This window comes from Micromesistius poutassou, assembly GCF_964030765.1.
Source record: "Micromesistius poutassou genome assembly, chromosome: 3".
Classification (NCBI taxonomy): domain Eukaryota; kingdom Metazoa; phylum Chordata; class Actinopteri; order Gadiformes; family Gadidae; genus Micromesistius; species Micromesistius poutassou.
In genome coordinates this window covers 3,806,947-3,830,387 of record NC_140273.1, presented here as the reverse complement: position 1 = coordinate 3,830,387, position 23,441 = coordinate 3,806,947, and the positions used below count along the sequence as shown (strand labels likewise).

The window sequence follows — 23,441 nt, the reverse complement described above, 5'->3', positions numbered from 1 at the left end:
ATCAAAACCATATTGTTGGCCCGTTTCCCACAGTCGTATTTATTTTCTTGCCTCTTCCCTAACAATAGCGGCGTGTTCTCAGAACATTCTTTACAGATTTAACCTCCTAGGTCCGGTTGAATCAATCTTCCAGCTCAATCTTCCTGATCTACTAGGGAACTAAACTCAAAGCAGCCTTTCTGTCCTGCATGTGTAAAACCTAAATTATCACGATCACGGAAGCACATGCACGGGTCAATCTCCGGTCTGCCACTGGTGAAATCCTCAGCCCGCGCTACGGACATGTAACCGCGTTGACAGGGGGACTCACGTAGCTGGGGAGCATGCCCAGTGTGGGCCGACAGGGAGATATGAACAGCTGATGGCGATATCATGCCCTTGATTAGATTAGTAGGCACACACTGGTGGCATGGCCGAGTGTTACTCCTACAGGGACCCTCGGAACGCAGCAGGCACTTACTGCCGTCGATAGACATGGGGTGAGCCTAAGCCGCTGAAGGGTTGGGATAAACCACAAACGGTTATAGGATAAACCGGGCGAAACAGCCAACAGACACACACACAGCGAATGACGAAGGGTTGTCACAGCCAAATGCTCCTGGCATATGGGATGGTTTGGTTTGTAAGTATGTCTAAATGCAGTGCAGTTCAGTGAAATACCTGTGGTGTGTCTACTGTGAAGGCCCCAGATTGAGGTTCAAGTCGTACTTCCAAAGTCCTGCTCTTCTTCATCCTCCTCTACACATTAGTCACATTAGGCTAGCTCGCTGGAATGAAGTGCAATACGCCCCGGGGAGGAAAGAGCAGTGCTAATGACAGGGTCCTAATAGAGGAAGGATTGGATTTAAACAGAGCCCAATGAAAACGCAGGCCAATGTGGTTTCTGGAAATCCATTGAAAAACAAAGCAAAGGAAAACACTTTATCGGATTTATTTGATTTTGACGATGAAAGCCATTCCAGAATCACAGTTCCAGTTCTCTCCATCAGCACAGTATATACTGCATTACATGACAAAAAAGGAAATTATTAACTGGATTAGCCAGATGTTAATCCACTTTCTGTTGTGGTGTAATTCATCAATGGAGTATTAAAAGCTTAGCCTAATTCTCTAATCACCATTAAGTCTCAAGCAAATCCTGTCGGAGATTGACGGATACAAAGTGACATGAAATAACAAATCACTGAACAGGCAATAATCAAGGGGACTACTCGACACAAGATTCCAAGAAACAAATCATTCCAACAAATGGCAAACAGCAGTACCTAAACTAACACACAGTAAGGGTGGAGGTTAGATAGACCGTGACAGAAACCTTGAAAAACTATTTACCTGAAAAAGACAAGCTGTTTAAGAAGTCAGTGGAGCGTGCAACCAAACCGGCATGGCTAATGTTCTCTATGTCCCTACAATCCAAGAGGTCTCAGCAGCCCTGCACACCTTCAACATCATGTAGGTAATGTTCCTGGGTAGGGCTACGTCTACACTGGGTAACATAGGGTGTAATGGCGAGACAGACGTTTTACATCTCAATAACTGCATGCTGCCATTGTTGTGCCAGTTGTGGCAACACAATCCCGGGGAGACATGGAAAAGTCAACCCGTGCCTTGTATACAGCACATACGACACAAGAAACGTCTAAACAGTCAGGCTACAAACCCCACCGCACCACAACCCACTTTCATCCCGCAGCCCTAAATCACTGACACAAACCCGAGTTTGCCTTTCCATCTCTCAGACGCACGACCACATGTCTAGCCTCGGAGGGAACGCAGCGGCCCCCACATGACAGGGTGGAGCGGCGCGTCCTGTGTAGCTGTCCACAGTACAGCGGTGACACGTCAGCAGCAGGCATGACCGCATTGTTCCAGTTCTCTCCCCCCCTACACACACACACACACACACACACACACAACAACCACGACAGCCACCGGCCCCCCCAGACCCGGGCCGGCTGCCAAACTAGGTCTGAGATAGCGAGAGAGCAGGAGCGTGAGAGACCAGAAGTAGCGGGGAGAGATAGCGAGGGAGAGAGGTACACACAGAGTGACTGATATAGATTGAGAGTGTGGGGGGGGGGGGGGGGGCACACAGCAAGGGGGAGAGAAAGTGGAGAGACGGAATAAAAGTGAGATATGAAGACAGATAAAAGACACAAAGGAAAAAGCTACCGGAATGTGTCCTGCGTTGGCCAAAGCTTGTGACAGGTACCACTGAATCACAGGCTGGATTAACCTCGAGAGGTAAAAGGTGTCGATTTCCTCCACAGAAACACAACGGCTTGGGCGTTAAGCAGAGTGGATGTCATGGCGGCCACGGTTCTGTGATACCCCTGCTGTGCCAAAGCCGTTAAATTCCCATGTGCCGGGCCATGCAACGGCCTTGAAGGTAGCGGGTGGTTTCTCACACCACAATGTGGCACATATTACGCTAGGACTCCTGCAGTCTCTTGCCTGCCGAAGCTTGGCGTGGATATACATGTGAGACCGTTAGACAGTGGTTGCAGAACTCAGGATGAAGGAATAATGAAAGCAATAGGATGTGACCTTAAGTCAGGATGAATGATTACAATGTTTACTCAAAAGAACACCTACGTAGTTTGCTTTTTATAGTGCTGGACACAAATACAATTATATTGTATTTTCTCTCTCTATAATATTTTTGAAAAAGTAGAGTAAATTGAATTACAAATAAGGATGTCTGGCCAAATGTAGATGTGGATTCTGCTGAACAGAACTGTCTGGTCTGGTCAACTGAAAATAGTCTAAAAAGTAGTGTGCAATACAATAGCGGCTTATAACGTAATAACACAGCACAAGGCCAGGCAGTAAATCCAATCCTACAAAATAGAGTCTACTGACGGATCATTTTTTTACTATGCAGTAAACTCCTGGACGTCTCCATTCTGGTTCCCTCGCAGTGAGGAACGTGGCTGAGCCATGAGAGTGATGCAGATGTTTTTTAAATCATCATATGACAACATCTGCATCACATGATTTCAGCATCGGCGTCATACGACTTTACCGTCCGCATGACGCGACAGCTACATCAAATCCGCTGATTTCTCCCGACCACAAGACAAGATAAAAGGGAGGAACCGGAGTACTAAGAAATAAGGAGGGAAACACGGAGAGAGAAATCTGGACACAAACCACATTTCAATTTGTTTCCTTCCTGAATATCTCCCGGCCCTGTTAGCCGTCTAGCCAGTGCAGTCCTGTTAGCGTTCCAACCGCCGGCAGTCTGAGTCATTTGTGGAAGTTCTTCCAGAGAAGTCGTCACCAAGTCTCTCAATTTATTTTTATGCCCCTGTAGGAGGAGGTGGGCTGCAGGCAGAGGCGTATGGAAGACACAAACTCAAACTTTCCACTCTGGATCCAAAGCTCAGGTCCCATACGACAGGCCCGGTGCTTTTGTCGTTGAAATCGATTGCGTCACGAATTAAATAATACTTGAGTTGAGCAATGTGGCGTGACATTTAACAGGTGGTTTCAAACTTAGGGGACACGTCAAAAAAAACAGACGGATATCATTGATATTCTTACCTCAGAGACTGAACCCAATTGCTGGTTGGCAGCCACGTCTGGAAACAAAAAAAAGGAGAAAGACACATAAAAACAGGGTGACAAACATTGAAAACAACTTCTAGGACGGTCTGCATTGCGGTAACAAGCCAGTAGACCTGCAGGGCCGTATCACTGTACAGGTCTGAAACAGGCCTTTGAAATCAGTGACTGAGCCAAAAACACAACTACTAAAGGTGAAAGTATACTACTCCGTATCCGTAATCTGACTCCGTAACCACGGAGGCCCCTCAAGCATTCGCAGTTCTCCGTCGGGATGTCGGATACACAATGCAATTCGCCGCCTGATCGATCTAATATGCTGACTACTAACCATGTAGAAAATAAAGTTCAAAAGCTTTTCAAATCTTATTTGATGTTTTATTAGATCTTAGTTATTAGTTCTTAATGTGCAAAGTAAACAATGTACAAGGTAAATAAGGTGCAAAGTCAAACCAGGAAAAGTGATTCCGGAAATGATTTTGTTAGAGGACCAATCACAGCCCTTGCCGTCTCCGTCGCCTCGACGGATAGTTAAAAAATATTGAATGCGCAGTAGCTACAGAGAGGGTCTCCGACAGGCTCTCCGTCGACAGAGAGGGCTCTCAGTGTCTACGTACAGCACTTTACGGAGTAGTATAAATCCACCTTAAGAGGAGATGTAATGAAGGAAGGAATAGCCCATTCGTTATCCTGGACAACAGTCGGATTAAACAGAATAATCCAGACCAACTCAAAAGAAAGGTAAAAAGATTAATCATATGTTGTATTGTGCTGTTGTAGTGGGGACAGGGAAGGTTGACTCCATTGTATGTGTGACATGTAGGTGGATTTGTCCTCACGCTATGGGCTTCAGGCTCTTTATGATGTGGGCCAAAGCAAACCTACTGATGATGGTTTCCTCACAGACGACATTTTAAATGGTGTTCCTTCCCTGCTCATTACACCCCTCATTTCCAGGGTAGGAGACTCTATGTGGACCACAGGAAATGTCCATTTTGTTTTCATATTCCATCCTCAAGCCTATCCCCTTACACCCAAGGTCTCTGGCGTATGGGAACATACCATCTCGGGGTGGGTGAGCGGGTGTACACACATGTGTTTAGTGTGTCTGCACATGTGCACATATGCCCTAGTCTATTTTGTTATCCCGGAGGTAGAGTCTCACATGTGCTCATATTTGGCCCCTCGCCTAGATGTGCAAGTTCAACCTGCGTTCAACCGCCATGCCACAGTTTCCACTATATGGAGAGGGGGTGTTGGGCTGTGGGGTGTGGCCTGTACTGGGGCAGCGGTCAGAGACTGATTGCCGCTTGAGTCATCGGCACGAACGCCAACTGTATCAACAACAGCCAATACAAAGGTGGGAGGAGAGGAACATGATAACTTTACCTTATATCATCATACCATCACCTCTGATGTTGCTACGGGCAACATTTCTACATTCCACAAGGAGGATAATGGCTTCTTTGGGGGGATTCAAGCCTTGTTTATAGAACATTCAGTGTTTTTCCTTTCCATTAATTGTGCAATAATTTGTAGAGACACATAATAGGCGTGATTAACCTTGTCTTGCCCTGCGTGGTTCATGTTGTGTCTGCCTGGTTGTTGCGTGTTTGAATGTGGCTGCTTATGACTAAAAGTGTTCATATGGCCATCACATGTAAGGGTTGGTACCGGCAAATCACCATAAAGAGAAAAACACAAAGTAATTTGTGTTTCACAAAAGTCACAGAGACGTTATGGGGAATATTTTAGGGTTGCCCCTCCCCCCCCACTTCAAACTACTTTCACACAGTTCCCCTCTGGCTATAGAAGTGGATATTATGAAAGTTGTGGTGCAACATTCTTATGACACAGAACAAAGTTTTTGGACATTTGAAATGACACACAAAGAGCATAGAGATGTTGGGCTACAGACATTCAGCTGAGACATTAGGCTGGTTCTGAAAAAATAATAATCTAGAAACACAGGCATTGCAGCGAGAGTTTGGCTTGAATGTGGCCGAGGACAGCTTCAAATCTAATCCAACACCAACATGTTCCAAGTATTTCCTCAAAAAGTGGAAAGCATTAAAACGAAAGAATCCCTGTTATTAGTGCCGCGTTCAAGAGGACCACATTTCCAGTTCATCCAAGGGCAGTCGGGTCATGGAGGACTAGGCATCAACAAACCTCACTGTGGTATGGCCCTTATCTCCAGAACCAAACAGGGTCAGCCACTGAGGCAATAACAACTTGTTGGCGCGCTGGCCAGGACCGAGAGAGAACGCCGGTGCACAAGCTCGGGCCTGCTGGACAACGCTCTGCTGATGCTTCCACACCCTTTGCTCGCCTCAGACAAGAGGACCAGAGACATCCAAGTGAGAGCTTACGTAACCACTTCTGCTGCGAGCGTAACCAGGCAGATTGATGGCCGCGGAGACACAACATGGCACTTCCTCATGGTTGCCTGCTTACATAACTTACATAACCCCACATGTATCTTTTAAGGCCTGGAGGGTATAGAGGAGTCATGGATCATGAAGTACACAGTCTAGCAGACCACCCCTGAGTTTAAAGTCTTGCCCTAGGATACATTGTTCCACGAAAAAGGCCTGAGGACGACGAAGTTACTGAACATATTGTTGATCTGATTGTGTGCAGGGGTCATGAGCTCTTGTGTCTAGAGCTGGAAAGTCAAGACACTATTTGTGTTGTGGTTCTTCAAGGCTACATCATGGGTTAGGGGCCTGTGGATTCAAAGTAAAATACAGCGATAAATACAAAAGACACTGATTTGTTGAGCATAATGGGTCCGCTGAGAAGGTAATAGATGTGTGTGCCGGAGCACATATACGAGCGTTTGATGGGGACTTGATACAAAAAACTGTCAAAGTAGAATTTCAATGGAAACCCATAGGATAATTTTTTCTGGCTTCAAATAAAATTTCCAAAGTCAAGCCAGCTGTGTGGGTTTTTGCATTGGACATCGGTGCCAAGCAGAAATGTATTAAAGAAAAATGTATTAAAGAAAAGATATAGCAACAATCATCCCCAGAACAGATGTCTGGTAAATATGTCAGGACCTGTGGTGAATCAACAGCAAACAGTAAGGTCGTCATCATTGAAAATGGCAGGAAAATGTTTCCATCATTTCTCATCCTAGCCAGGCCCAGTGTTTGCCTGGACACGAGTGAATAATACAAAGTCCTGTTGTCGTGGTTGCAGAACTGTGTGTTTGGGACTGTGTGTTTTTGTCTGTTCTGCAGTCTCTTCCGAAATAACCGTAATCTGACTGAAGTTGAGAGTTTTTATATTAAAAGATTGAGTGCATGCATGCGTAGGCTTTAAGTTGTACTTCAACGAATGCACCATCATACTGGATGAAGTGATCCCGTTGTACACTTTTGCACCACGCAGAAATGATAGTCTATTCTGTTAAAAAAAAAATCTGTTAAGTAGCCGTTGAATTTAGTAAAGGGGCTCAAGAGAACTAATTTGATAACACAACTTAAAACGTGTTTATCATTCTTTTGCTCTTCCCTTTTTGAGGCGGGCCGCTATCTTCTCAGATCATTCAGGGAGAAGTCATCCAGAGCACATGACGAGCATGGATCTAGTCCCATGATTCACTCCACATAAATGTTTTGCATAAACTCCACACAAATGTTTCAATTTCTTAAATGGCTCCCTGAAGACAAAGTCCTCTTTCCTCCCTCCACCAGTCGTAGAAATACAAAGGAATGGAGTTGGAGGAATGAAGCCAACTGTCGCGTTGGCTTTGTTGACTAGCAAAACTCACATCTGGGTAACAGAGAGATAATGAGCCTTTGAGCTTGCATTGATTTCATTAGCGTTGATTTACGAGTGGGTAGTCTTTGTTGTGTCTGTGAGGCAAAATTGTACAACAAAATACATTGGTTCTTAAATCAGTGAGTAATCGCTAAATTATAACAAATATAGCCAAATAATAATCAATAGTAAGAATAGGAATTGCATTATAAATGATACACATAAAAAATATGATAAATTAGTTCTAATCAGATCCCCACTGTTCAAATGTTAAGATTGCCTGTGTCGATTTAACACATAGCTGTAATTTCCCTCCACAGTGAATTGCAAAATCTCTCCCCGTCCCCTGAATAACACCAAGATGTCAGCTGTCATGTGTATAGGCTATATTTCTGCGTTTGTGCCAAGAAAAATAGCTGATAATTCACAACACGGATTGCAAGACACCAGCGTGATTGCTGAAACTAAATGCAGAGGGGATGACTGTCAAAAATGAAATAAGAAATAATGGGTTTTGGTTGAGAACTCATGTGTTGTCAGATAGACCCATCTTCACCGATCTTTATTAGCATTTATTATTTTTATCGTTTTAAGTATAATAAAGAACAGTCTCACTACTCAATACCACTTTAGATAACTATCTCAAGTCTGATGGAACACAAGCTAAAATGTGGTCGAACGTGGCCTTCCACTTTCACTTCGTATTGGTTTCGACCAATCATGTCGTCGATCTGGAAGCTCTCATTAGCCAACAGCCAGTAGCAGTAAACTGTAATAATGCAAGCACCCTTCCGAAAGCTTTCTCTCACGCAAACAAGTTTTCCACAACGAAACAGGAAACAAGGTGTAACTCCACCCAATCACAGTCACTGGTATCCGGCACAGGTTCTGTGCTGTCTTCCCCCAAGACTTCTTATATAATATAACAAAGCAGGCCTGCTGGATCCGAGGATATACATAGAGTAGTATCTGAGGTCAACAGAGAACCAGTGCATCGTTAGTGGAAAAGATTCTTGCTTCAGCACTTGTGAAGTGAGCATGAACCGTGGCACTACTTTAATCGTGAGGCCAACATGTCATCCTTTCCATGCTATTGTCCCATCCCAGAGGCCAGGTCACAGATATTTCCTGGCCAGAGCGACCTCAGAGGGCCCCGGCATTGTGGACTTTGTCCTTGAGGCCTGGCAGGACCTCCTGGGGGCAGCCAGAGGAATGACACAATCGCACCACATCCACAAAAACAGAAATACACTGGCGCTGGAAGCGGATAACATCACAAGCAGAGACCCTGAATAGGGGCTTGGATAGTCGAGGGCGGGTACGGGTGTTGGCCTGACACCAGCTGTAGTGCTGTAGGTTTGAACCTGCAGCGTTTATACCTGTATGGAGGCTATACTATAGCCATGTCTAGTACGTACCTATAGTCTTCCTTGAGTGAGATGCTCTACCACCCACCTACCAGTACCTGCTCAATAATCTAAAACCAAACTCATTGAGATTGATTTGGAATACTAAATGACAGAGACAGAGATATAGATATAGATCTATGGCCCATTAGGAGGTGATGAATCATTTGTTTTAAAGCAAACTGTTCATTCTATATCTGGGTTCAGGAGCAGTGTGCATCCTGTAAGACCAAACCAATGATGTCCTCGCTGGTCGCTTCCATCACTGAGGAAAAAGGAAATGCAGCCCCTTTCTTAACTTCCTGTCATGCGACAGAGGTCTTTGACATGTGACGCAACACCAGTTTGATTTACGGTCAGGATAGTTTTCCAAAAAACAATCCTTCCTTGTCGCTGTGTGTGTGTGTGTGTGTGTGTGTGTGTGTGTGTGTGTGTGTGTGTGTGTGTGTGTGTGTGTGTGTGTGTGTGTGTGTGTGTGTGTGTGTGTGTGTGTGTGTGTGTGTGTGTGTGTGTGTGAACATGTACTTGACTGTAGAGTGTCTCCTGGTTCTTCTAGCATGGCACTCAGAAGACATGTGACAGCATGCTTAGTAATTACTGCAGTGGCTGCCAGTGACATGAAACAGCCCTTGAACAACAGTGCCTGTGTTTCATAACCTTTTCATCTCAAAGTATATCTGCTTTTATGACATAAATACACTTAAATACCCCCTTGTCAGAGGTAGATTTATGAAAAGAGGAGGCTTTAGATCATGTAGTTCCTCAACACGTAGTGATTTATATACATAGCGTTTCAACCTAAGTATCTCTTCCTTAACAAACAAAACATAGTGCTTTTCTTGAGTTTTAAATGCACACAAACCCACAGACAGTACCATTTTGCCAGCGGGTGGATTTACAGCAACTGCGTGATGAAGCAGTTTCTATAAGTGCACCTGCGTGAACTTACAGAAAGGTAAACCACGACAACAACAGAGGGCTTTGACAAGAATGTGGCAATACTCCTGATCTTACATAAAAGGAACCCACTTAGCACATGAAAAAAGACACACTTTTCTCAAACAAACTGGCACTCAAGGCATTTAGCAGAGCTTTTATATGTTCTGACTTAGTCACATACGTACTTCTGCACATTATATATGCACTTTACGAAGCCAACAAGGCAAAACCCAGCAGTACTACTCTATAAAAGAGTAGTACTGCTGGGTCCGAACTTATGCCTGGCACACATTTTCTAATTGGTCCCGCCTTGATCAGGTTTGGGGGAGTAAGATCCAATGTTAACATCCCCGACACCACAGAATAATCAAGCAAATAGTCGAGTAGGATCGAGTGGTGAAATCATGACACAATCTTGCAGATTATAGTATAGTAGCTGTAGTGTGGACCCAGCATTAGATGATCACCAATGTCACGCCCTGACAACCCACACTGGGTAAATATGGGATCATTGCCTCCATTGATAAGGCTGCTTGACTCCCAGGGAAGATTCATATCACAAGACAACACTGCTCCAGTACACAAATACAAGCGTCATAGAGCCGCCATTGTCTGGGCACCGGAGACACAGTTGTTACCCTCGGATAAGGATAAGATAAGAGAGAGGGTTGACTTGTCTTGTGGAGCCAGGATGTTATAAGCTAAACTATGCCCTTATCAACACCAATGGAAAGTTTAAGAAACCTGTCACGATTTTTTGTGGGGAAAACGGGCAATTTCTTACATTTTTTTTGCATCCACTCAGCTCAATCAAAAGCAGGTGGGAAAAACCTCACAACCAATCATAACACAGTAAGGGCCTGATCTGTTCCATCTCCATTCACACCAATGATCAAACCACATCCCCGTTTCCTGTTTGGTCCCATCCTGTTTTAATGGCCAGTAGTACCCCACATTATGGAAATAACAGTGTTTCATGTCATCTTTAAATGATTTAACCCGAATCAATAGGGCAACTCTTACAAACCCAACCCCTCTGCCTCAGAAAAAAAACACCATGGGGATCATTGGGTCGACGTTCGTTTTGCGGCACTGCAATTAGAAGGATGTGGTCCATTTGTGCCGTCACTATCCATCAAGGCTGAGTTTCAGACCTGTGGAAATGGCGGAGGAATCTGATTCGAGGCTAGGCCTCCGAAGCAGCATACCTTGCCTTGAACCCGAGCCAAACCCTTCATCTGTACATGTGCAACACATTACCATCTGCCAGTTACAGTAACTCAACCAACTGCGCTTTCCATACTCTTACTGATTCAACATACATAAGTATCATTGGAGCAATGTGTCCATTTTAAGAAGAAATACAATGAGGTACACTTCAAAGTCCCCTTGTGGGATCCCACCTGACGAGGTATGTTATTACCGCTGGCCCTGTTGAAGCCGGTTGAATAAATGCAACTTGGGTATTTGAAGCTTTCATTTCAGACCGCCGCTGGTGACTTCATTTGGGGCCAATTGTCTTCCTGGACCCTCTTAGGAAAACTGGTGGCCAACCGTCATCGTGATTTATTACACATTTCCATGGTAACAAACATCCTGTACATTTGGTTTGAGGGAGACGTCCTGCAGTAGGATGTGAGGTGTATTCTTAAGCAGAAAAGTAGGCATATGAATAGCACACCAAAGGTTGTCACGCAGAAATATTGAACAATGTATGGACTTTATGCAGCAATGAGTGTAGCGCTGCTTTACTGTTGTAGTCTCACTGGCATTACAAACGGGCATGAAGGCGTTAATGATTCATGGCGGCCCAAGAGAGCTGCAAAACGCCCTGGATTAACAACTTCCTGATGGTTTTTATGACCGTTTCACACCTGTCAAACCCCCAGATCCCTCCGCCCCAGCCTCAGTGCACGGGGAGATAAAAGGCCGCAGGTGGACCACAGGCGGACTTTTACGACGCAGTTTACAACACAATGGTAATACGCGTCGTCACCGTCGTGTTATTATAACTGACGGGGCTGTGAAAAAAGAAGGTTATAAAGTACAGGCAATCTGTAAAATGCCCAGATGGGTTGCATCATAACAATAGGAATAGTCTGGAACATAAACATTTCTGTAAATATTTTCAATAAAATAAAACATTAACAATGTTTTCATGCATATTTTCTTAATAAATATCTGTATTCATTGTATAAGTCATTGGGCTGTGTATTATATTCTTCTTCTTTTTTTAACCTCTTAGTTACCATAGTTCAGAAGCTTCACTAGTTTTTAAATCTTTTCGAGGTACTCAGTCTCTGACTCATAATTACAAAACTGCATCCCATCAAATCAATTCATGAAACTCAAACAAAACCACAACGCACATTTTGATGGTGGAGGTAACTCAGCAGTCACACATGAATTTAGGCAGGCTCTTCCTATTAACGTTGAGTATTATGGATTCACACAGCACTAGTCCTCCTCACCAAACATGAATTTCTTGCTTCAATCCTGCTCTGCAATCATAAAGCCCTCCAACAGCTTTCAGCTATACCCATCAGCGCCTGGTTGCCAAGGCTAACTGTGTCAACAGGCCCAAACAACCGATATTCAAGAAACCCCAAAGCCAGTCACTCAACTATATCCGACCACACAACCCTCAGAACTGCTCATGTTAATTTGGTTTCTTTCTGTCCCTTCAGGGTGAAGGTTTCAGATTGAAGAATTGTCATTGTCTTACCCAGGAAGTATTGTCTCAATTTCAAGATTTCTGCCTGAAATCCACCCTATACTCAGCCAACTGAAACCACTTTAAACTCTGAGTAAGCACAACTGCTAAATGCGATGAACAACACTCAACACTAATAATAAACAAGGTGATTACAATGCCAGGCCAAAAAGACATCAGGGCTGCAGGGTCTTTCCTTTCAAATAAGTTGGCCTATGTAACAGACAAAGGGAAGAACACAAAGGAACACACACCATGGGTACGTACCATGGGACACCTCACTCTGTGGCAGCCTACAGGGACGACTACCGCAGCTGGCAGACTGTCACTGGTGGACATGATCAATCACGATACAGTTGTATATACAAGTTGAAGTTGCCAGGGGTCAATCGTGTGTGTGTGTGTGTGTGTGTGTGTGTGTGTGTGTGTGTGTGTGTGTGCATGCTTGCTTCTGCACGTGTGCATGTTGTGTGTGTGTGTGTGTGTGCGTCTGCACGTGTGTGTATGTCTGCACATGTGTGGGGCAAAAGGGGATAGGAACGGGAACCAAAGGAAGGGTGTGGCGCTTAAAGCAGATGATGTGCTCATTTTTAGCTGTTTGGTAACAAGAGGCAACAGAGCATGTTTCCTGGACCGGTGTGAAGCAACCCCCGAGTTCAGCCAGCGTCCAGGCTGGCTCGAACACACACACACACACACACACACACACACACACACACACACACACACACACACACACACACACACACACACACACACACACACACACACACACACACACACACACACACACACACACACACACACTAAAACAATAAATTATCGTATCGTGATAGACGTTTGATCAAAATCAATATAAAACATGTTCAATATATATCGATAAGAGACTGGACCACCGAATCTAGCAGCTGGGTTTGTTAAACGCGGTTCCATACTTATTTACAATATTTGAGTGTTTTTTATTGTTGTATCGACATTGGAGTATTTATCAATGAAGAACAGTGGAAGGTCATATTAAGTGTTAAACAGAAGTGTTTAAATCCAGCATGTATCAATCAATAGTTATCGATATTGATCAAGTTATATTGTGATATGTCTTTCAGCCATATCGCCCAACACATACACACATTAATAGCTTTTGCAGGATTATCATTAGATTAGTTCTTATCATTGAATAAATATTGCCTCGGCGGCCAGCCGATTTGCATATTGAACAGGTGTTCATGTAAAGATCAGCCACACCCTGATAGCTATGAAAGTATCAGAGCGTATTCTCATCCATCTCATTTGTATTAATGTTGTATTTCTCATGAAGAACGGTGCAATTATTGGATGCACTTGGTAAAATTGCCATTCAATTGTCATTCTTCCGTCTGAGTTTAATAATTAAATATTCATATGTACTTATTGTTGCTGTTGCACCCAGGAATCCATTTGATACCAAATTCCCTTGGTGCAGACAGAAATCTTGAAGCAATTCTGTTATTCAAAAAGCATTCTCTACTACCACTCAATAAAAGCGACCGCACAACCACACATTTAGCACACTCAAGAGTTTGAGTGTTGAAAATGAGGCAATTAAAGTAAAGAAATAAAAATTAAGTGTTCTGGAAAACATGACTGCTTTAGTGTTTGTGTTTCACTGACAACATTAACATGCTGTGTTCTTCACACAAATAACAGTACTACAGCCCACCATCACTCTGGGGCAATAATACAACTCTCAAACCGAGCAGAACATCTTCCTTTGTGTTTCCATCCATGGAAGCACAATGGCTGACAGTGATGTTCATTAAGTGGAAGGTCAGTCAGGGGGCTGATGTATCTCTGCACTGCGTGTCGCACAAGTGAACATCACTGGCATTGGCCTGCAGACATCAGCCGCTCTCAAAAGGGCTTAGGAGGACCAGTGCTGGGTCTATTTAAGGAAGAGTTATGTCCCACAGTGAGGGGGGCCCTTATAGCGTGGTGGACATAGCAATCATCCCTTCTGCTTTAGGCTTAGGGACAGTCGCCGTTTCTGGTAGCCTGTTCCCGGCTGTAGCTGTCCATTGAGATGTCCCATTTTCATTTTTTTTAAAGACTCAAAGATTTTTTTAATGGCAAGGTTCTGGCTTGCTCATTGAAACTATGTGCATGCTACACGCCACCTAGGTGGCTTTTCGTTTCCCTCCATAACCGAGGACGCAGGGTGGTGGAGTTGAAAGCCGGTTTATTGTATGTTTTACAGACAATGATACACGACACTGGTGCTTCTGCGTGTGTGTGTGTGTGTGTGGGGTGATGGCTTGTTTAACCTGTGCACATTGATTACTCAATGCACCACAGGTGTGCAGCCTCACCCAGCCCCAGAGTCCAATCAGTCTAACTAGAGCCAGGTGAGGCTGCTTAAACCAGCCACCCTCACTCATGCATTTTGAGACAGCCGTTAGTCTAAAGTCTGATATCTGATAGGCTGTGATGCAACTTTGCTAAACTGGAGTGTATCAATGGACTTACCGCTATAGAGCATACGGTTCATAAACAAAGTTAATACAATATATAATGTTAAAAATAAGTTTCAAACACATCATAGTACATTAGGCATGTGCTTCCCAATCTTTTGCTCCATTTACCATTATGAGAATAGGTTAAATGTAAATATATATGTTTTTCCATTTCGTAATAATATAAACTAAAATACAAATGTCCCAGTTTTTTCTCTGAGTAATCTGGTCACCTTATCCTGCATGGCCCACGGATCTGCTGCAGCACGAGAAGGTGTGGCTCAGCAGGCCCGGGGCTTATAACCAACACACCGGCTGCAACAAACCATTCATTACATGGCTGTGCAAACAATCCATATTTTCTTTCATCCATTGACTTGATTCATCATTTAGTCCACAGCATAGTCCTCAATAATCCCATGCGTGCCCATTGCGGGTGTCCAGAGGACAAAGTGATGGTCTTAAATGTGATGGCTTTGCAGAAAGGCGTGACCCTTGGACAAGAGTCATACCTCTCTCCTAGTTCTCACATCCAGAAACTGCCAGTGTCAGCACCATTCTCCACTCACGTTACAAGCTACAAATACATAACACATTAGTATGCATTCATTATAACTAAATCTCTGTACTTATATGGCAATAGGCAATATTCAATGGATACTGCAATCTGACTACTCAAATGATGCAGTGGGTCCAGCAGCTGAAGTGGTGCTGGATCCTCCAGAGGATTCACCGTGTAACAGAGGGATGACGCAGACATTCCCATGTAACCCCAGGGATTTCAGGGGCAGGGTCTTGAGTCTGACCCCCGACATAGATGCTTTAATGAGCCGGGGGCCCGGCCCCTGGACATCAGACGGGCCGCCCGCTGCATCCCCAAGACTTGTTTGGCCCCAAACATGGCACATTGCCCTCTCCCATGGCCACAGGCCGACCCCCACCGTCGCTATGGTGACAGAATTGCAATATCTATGCAAAGCCGGGGTTTTTTCCACCGGATGGAGGACAGGGTGCCGGCAGTCGAGGCGTCCATGCGTCTCACACTCTCAGACGATGCGGACAGAAGTCAGCTGTGTCCCAGAGGACGAGGCTGGCTCCTCTCTGGAGCAAATCCGCCCACATCACGCAGCTCGTATAATGAGGTTATTCTAACCCCACCCTACTGGGCCCTCCAGGCCTGGCAACCGAACAACACTGGACTTTAAACCCCCACCAAAACACACACATAGACATACATCCAATGACTCCCATCACCGTGGATACAGTGCACAAGAGAGAGGAGGGCTAGTTCATTGTAGTCTACTAAACCAAGAGAGATAGGGGCACTAAATCCTTGAGGGATGTTCGGCCTAAGGGGATCCGTAAAGGGAAGGAATTTAAAAAGCATTTACTTTGTATGTTATTGGGCGTAGCCCAATAGCTTTGTCCTTGGCAGAATGTGCAACACGCAAGCAATATGACCGAGTTAAATAGGACACGGATTTAGCATATATTCTGTCAATACATTCCTTCCACCCTGCTGATCACAAGTATATCATTAGACACAAGCCTAACATCTCATGAAACTCTACAGATGCGTTTTCTGCCTTCTCTCTTGTGCGTTTTAACATTCTTTGGACTTCAGTGCAAAAAACGATGACTCTCATCCAAAACATACCTGGGTTCTTAAGCACACCCTATTACCTTAATAATACTCTTGCTTTAATTGAGTATACAAAACAAACCAAAAAAACTAAAACACAAAAGGGCCAGATGGTGAAAGCCCAAATCCCAGAGGCATGAAAAGCCAACAAATAAACGTAAATCAGGCATGCAGACCCATGTGTTGTTACACCAAAGGAAAAGAAACGTTCCCAACCCAAGACCCAATCAATGCGTCAGTGGAAGGGGGGAGTCGGGCCATGTGGTTCTGATAAGTGGAGCCGGGTGAGGTAATTGTGAAGTCATCGCTGTCCTCTGGACAGGTTCAAATGAGCAGTGCTACAGCCACCCCGGGTTCCATGGCCTCCAGCACAGAGCCATGTGTGAACATGTGGGTAAACATGTGCAATGAAAGCAAGTGTGCATGCATTGTTGTGTGAGTGCACACAGCAACATGTGCATTGCTTATCGGGGTGATAGCATGGCCAAGACACGGTCATTGCAGACTATATTGAGGCTGCAAGAGTTGTTTAAGACCTACACACACCTCCTTATTAATCAAGACCTACACACTTCTCATGCGATCGATGTATCTTATGACAAATCCTTAAGGAATTATGGATTGTGTGCGCATATTAAAAGTCTCCCGCTGCAGAAAAGACCTTCCTGAAAAGGCTAAACCTCATGAGCAGACAGGACTGGGCGGATTGGAGCCTCCATGACGGCTCAATCCTTCCTTTGTGTTTTCCTACCCAAGGAACTACAGAGCCACCTGCGAGAAGGCCATCTTTCTTTTGCATTAACACAAAAGGGGTGGACAGAGAACTCTGCATCTCAGTGCAAGAAGGTGAGGATCCAGGCCAAAGTCAACAGTGCCTTCAGAGTTCATTCAGCCAATTATTAGGAGAGAACAACCCCAAGAGTCTGCTTCAGTTCATTGGCTGCACATGTGAGGAGGACAACAGAACAGAAGATTTGCAGTCGCTCCACTCTGACCTCATGTTATCGTGCAGGCGTTACGAGTGAAAACAATATAATACTAATACAATTAAAATCCAATACAGCCTCATATTTGTATGGTCCAAACATTGATGTATTAATGCATTATTTATGATTACACTCGATTTAACTTTTATCCAAAGCGACTTTTTACTAATAAGTCCATTTATTCAACCATGATGATGAACACAGAAATTACCAGACCCAGAAGAATCATTAAGTACATAAAATGTATCAAAATTATGGAAAACAATGTCATTAAAGTTAGTATATACAGTAAATGGTCCTGATTTAATCATCTGCTATGGAGCTTTAATCAACTTTGGCACTAAACTGATATTTATGTTTTAATTAATGTACATTCCGTTGTGTATGTCTAGCTGACAATAGTGCATGAGAGGTCTTCAGTTTGGTTTCAACAGCAGAGTTAAAGGAAACTTTTCCTTCCTTGCTTAGAAACCAAGACCAGCAGCAAATAGCCATAATAACAAGTGGACACAAGTCAACGTAACCAAAGTCAGCCCTCAGTAAGTGAATATTCATGAGAATCCTACAAAATCTAGATCAACACAGGAAAAGAAAAGCCTGCATCAAAGAGAAAGGGCGATCATTTGTTTGCATTTTCTCTCCAATGCGTCGTCAATTGGAGGCGAAGAACATTCTCCTGCATCCCTCGAGAGGCTGGGGCCCCATCCGAACAAAGTACTGAGAGAAAGAGAAAGAGAGAGAGAGAGAGAGAGAGAGAGAGAGAATCAGAAAGAGAGAAAGAGCCAAAGAGAAAGAGCCAGAGAGAGAAAAAGAGAAAAGAGAGAAAGAGCTAGAGAGAAAAAGAGAGAAAGAGAGAGAAAGAGAAAGAGAAAAGGAGAGAAAGAGCCAGAGAGAGAGAGAGAAAGAGAGCGAGAACACAAGAGTGAGAGACCCTGGCTTTGGATTTAATCTCCATATGGCGACCACTCCCTTATCCTTAGCATTGAGAACTCAAAAGCACCCATTGGACATTAAGGCCAGAAAGTGGCAACAAAAAGTCATTTTTTACAACAAAAAAGGGGGCAGGGAAATCAAACTTCTCAGATCACTGGCGTCTCAGAAACAATTATTCCATTTGTCAGGGTTCCCTTACAGTCCCACAGCCCTAGTCTCTAGTGTAGAAAATGGATATTCTCAGTCCACACAGGTTGCTCAATGTCCCAGCAGTCAGAGGACTGTAGGTGGCCGGGGGCTAGGGAGAAACATCTGGTACTGGAAGTAGAGGGGAGGGGGACACCGGCCAGCCCAAGGAGCTGGGATATAGACTTTAGATCCATCAAGGTTGGGAGTAGGGTGACGAGACGAGGGCGAGAAAAAGAAAACCGTGATGTGTCAGAGTCCACAGGAAAAGGGGTGGGTGGGTGGAAGAAGAGAGGAGGCGGGAAAAGTGAGCGTGGAGAAATGTTTTGGTGTTTCATACATGTGTGTCAAACAGGTTATGCGTGTCAGTCAGTGATTACTGCGCTGCTTTTAAAAGCCACACACGATCAAACTATGATGCGTTTGGTAAACGGACACCACCTTTGGTGGTGAAAAATAATAATAACGAAAGCCATCATTTGAACGTAGCCATTTACACAAGACAATTGCTACAAAAAGCTTCGTAGTTGATTTTGTTGAGCATTGCGCCACTTTGCTGCAAGGTTGCAGAGAGCAGTAGAACTCTTATCTAGCAATGCAATCTACGAATGAGTAACGAGCATGCACTCTGCTTAGCTGGTGACAGACGGCACACATAAACGCATAAACCATCGATCGAGCACTTTCTTATCTACAGTAGACGCCCGCACGTATGGATTATTGTTCAAGACAAGAACAATGTATACTACTTAGCATGCCATCGTTCCCTTCAGAACATTCATGACATAAGACCTTGATGAAAATAACAACAAACTGTCCACACAAACACGTGTTCCGTCGTAAACAGTGAAGTTACCATACACAAATATGTAAATACCTGCTGTGAAGTTGGTGCAGGGTAACAGTCGAGGCAATTTTTCTGAAACTACCGGCACATTTCAATGTATCAAACGGGTCAGAACCTTGATTCAAGGGTTTCATTCAATGAACTCATTCAAACCACGTTGTACCGGGGCGTTACGTTTGTGCACTGCTTTGAAACTACGCGGATGGTCTAACGTAGCCGTCAACGCACGTTGGAACCGAGTCGACGCGATTAAAGATCTAGTATTGTGGGTTTGCGGAAATCGTTGCAGACAATATGGCAGGAAGTGACATCATTTGTCTGGTCAGTGAAAAGGTGCTTCATTTGGATAATGTTGAGGAAAATGTGTTTGTATAAAATACTGTACACAATTGTTAAATCGATGTTTTCCAAACCATTGTTTTTCTTATTTGTTTTTTCCTTTATCCAAACTATTAGGTAAGGCGGCCGAATGTGCTGCTATTCATGTATTAGACACATTCCGGTAACTATAGTGCTCTTCTTTTTATTTTACATATTATCATTTTACTAAATTCACTAAACAAAGTGCCGTAGGTGTAGTGTATTTTTATTTGCCTGTATTGGTACCATGGACGCTGATGATGACTGCATGGAAATAAACATGGCAGGGATAGAGCTTAACTCCGCGCTGCACTAGCTCCATCTAGTGGCTGTTGTTTCACATGACTTTGGAGTGAATCACTCTTCTCAAAGAAATATGATACCTTCCTTAAAGTAAGTCGGTGAATATTACCTGTGATCTGTTGGTTGTGAATATAGACAAACCCCAACACTGTTTCATTAAACTCACTTCAATTCTATCCCACTCGATAACACACAAAGGAAATACTTTGAACATTATTGATTCAACAAGTAACCTTGATGGATTAATAAAATAACAGAAGAACCGATTTAGATGTAAATGATTAAGATATGATTAATAATTGGCCAATGAGCAAACCACTCAGCCAAGTCATGGTGTCTTGGGCTATAAGCAAGGCAGGTTTCTAACCCCTGTGGGCGAAGGGAGGGAATGAAACGGTACGCTGTATTTACATTTTTATATTATTTTCATTCCGCACCTTGATACGAATATGTTGATTGATTGTTCTTTCTTCTTTTGATAGATGTGTTCTATAATTTAAAGTTATTTAATACTGTTTGTTCAGTCGGTGCTTCACAAAAGGGTTTAATAAAGCATGTGAACGTGGAAGGCACCGTTTAATTTTTTGGATTAAGCGACGTTGTAGCGTTTTGTTTTGGGCGTAAATGACCCTTAAAATATGTGCGAATACATTTATAAAGTTCACCACCATTTGGCTACAGAGTGCATGCTTGACACTATTACATTATTACCTTGTGGTGAAGCGTTGCTCTAATTTCCTCATGGCAAACTGCCAAACATTCACTCAAAACTCAAAAACATGTTTTGCTACACCTAATCAATATGCAAATATGACGTTCCTTTATTTGCATTTTCTACAATGTGCAAAATTGTCCGTTTGCATTTTTTTATTTTTTAGAAAAAGCTTAATTAAAAACCCATTATTGCCATCACTGTTTTGTATTTGTTTCTATTTTATGTCTCTATTTGTTTACAGATTATGTTCTGGATGGGCACACCTCAATTTCTGCATAAATGACAGGTTTGAGTGCTGCTGTGACGCAGCTCACTTAAGAATTAGAATTAACATGCGCAACAGGGATTTCTAAAGGTTACTGTACAGTGGAGGAGACTCCAGGAGCTGAATCATCACTACGGTAGAGCTAAGAACGAGCACTTCAGACCAACCTTACCAACGTGAGATGTTAAGGTATAACTTAAAGAAGAGGTTACGAATACCGGCGCTTTTGCCCATGGTAAGGCTTATTAATTATCTCTTTCTCCGGTAACGCAGTCGTTCGCAACGCCTTTCTTATTCATCGTTCCTTCTATTGGTTTCTAGCTCATGCTCCAATCTTTCATCGATGCCTCGGATGTTGTGGATGGAAAGAAATATCTGATGTATCGCAACAACAGTTAAGAAGATCGCAGTGAGTTCTGCCCGTTCTGCTTCCATGCTGTCTGCGGTCAAACAACAACAGCGGCCTCAATTATACTACGTCATGTCCCACCTCTTGAGAATTTAGACCCTACGTCATACCCCGCCCCTTGCAAGCCCGCCCCCCTAAACCATCTGGAGATTCTACTGATGTCTGAGCGACACCGATGTCCGCATTTCGGGCGTCAAGTGTGAATAAGTGTGAATGACTCTCACGGTCAAACCTCCTGCTCCACAAATGCAGAGAAAAGACGGAGGTCATATGTGAAAGCAATTGTGTACCTATTGGTACAGAGGGGAGTGAATGGGGTAACTTATCTGCCATAGCTCTGGGCAGGGGTGATAGGGGTGATACCACGACGGCTGTTTTTTGAAATCCCCAATAAGCAGAACTTTATCAGAAAATGTAACTTGTAAATTCTGAGAAGACATCTACAAAAATTGAGTTTCAGGCCGGTGGGTAAAACAAAAGAGTCTAAAATGTATTTTGTTTGAAATAAGACAATAGTAACTGAGGAACAGAAAACAAGCACCTCAAACAATGTGATGGAATAGCTTTTATTGTTCAAGTTTAATATTAGATTACAGCAGATAATAATACCATTGTTTAAGGTGCAGGAACAAGGAACAAAAAAAGCTATTCCATCACATTGTTTGAGGTGCTTGTTTTCTGTTCCTCAGTTACTATGGTCTTATTTCAAAGGAAAGACATTTTAGACTCTTTTGTTTTACCCACCGGCCCGAAACTCAATTTTTGTGGATGACTTCTCAGAATTTACAAGTTACATTTTCTGATAAAGTTCCCTGTCACTCAGGTCTGTTTTGGTCTGACAGCAGACAGCAACGGAGGCAGAATGGGCAGAACTCATCGCGATCATCTTAAATGTTGCTGCAGCGATGCATCATATATTCCGTTGCATCCACAACATCCGCATCAATCGACGAAAGATTGGAGCATGAGTTACAGACAAATAGAAGAAACGACGAATAAGAAAGGCGTTGCGAACGACTGCGTTACCGGAGGAAGAGAGCGTCTTTTTTGCTTCATTTCACATCTAACAACCACTGGGACAAATGTAGTTGATTTCTGTATTTAACGGAGAAAACAGGGAGTGGAAGGCCGGGACCCTATAATGTTCAGCTAACTGTTGTCAATAGTGTGGGTGGGTGGTAGCGTGTCAGTTTAGTGAAGTAATGAACGAGTCCGGTTGTGTCTGTGCAAACGTGTAGGCTACTGTAAAGTTAGTGAAACTAAGAATAAAGTACCCAGCCTGTCAATCATCGGCAGCCGCTTCATTCCGACCTATAAGCAGACCCACTGCCGGTCAAAGTGAAGGGTGGTATCCCCGAGAGAACGTCATCGACGTCTCCCCTTGGGTCCACATGTTAATCAATGTTATCTGGTTTATCAAACTCTACAACGGAAAGCAGAATGCTTGTGCAGAACTACTGACTAGAACCTGATTTTTTATTTATTTATTTTACTCAGATTCTCGCGTCTCTACACTGGCTCCCAATAACTGCCGGTGTTACACCGAATTCTGCGACCCACCGAAAAGTGTGACCCCAGGGGGCGGGTCTTTCTTTTCTTGATACAAACGTTAATTCTAAACAGCCTTTTACACAGTAGCCTATAATAGGAAATGCCCAAAGGTAAATCTACGTAATTAAAGACTGACTGTAGCTTTGAATGGGGAAAGAAGCAACGGTGATGGACCGTACTAAACGCCCTAAAATCTATTTATTAAGCACATTTATTAACAAGGTGAGGGGGTGGGGAGATCTTATGATTTATTTATGTTTTTGTTATAATGCACACCGTTTTTTCGACTTCATGGCTGTCTATTTCAAACTCGTGCTGCGTGCATGTATGCAGAAAATGTGCAACAGCGCCCCCTGGGGTCA

The 23,441-nt window shown here is 43.6% G+C and overlaps 1 protein-coding gene across 1 annotated transcript in view; it reads right to left on the bottom strand.

The window, feature by feature from the left end:
* add3a (adducin 3 (gamma) a) overlaps nt 1–19,556 on the bottom strand; it is an 84,550-nt gene extending 64,994 nt beyond the window's left edge. Inside the window, exons 1-2 of the mRNA XM_084466191.1 lie at nt 19,507–19,556; nt 3,547–3,584 (exon numbers count right to left, since the gene is read on the bottom strand). The gene's annotated coding sequence lies outside the window, so the exon portion shown is untranslated. The remainder of the gene's footprint in view (nt 1–3,546; nt 3,585–19,506) is intronic.
* Between the last annotated feature and the right edge of the window lie 3,885 nt (nt 19,557–23,441).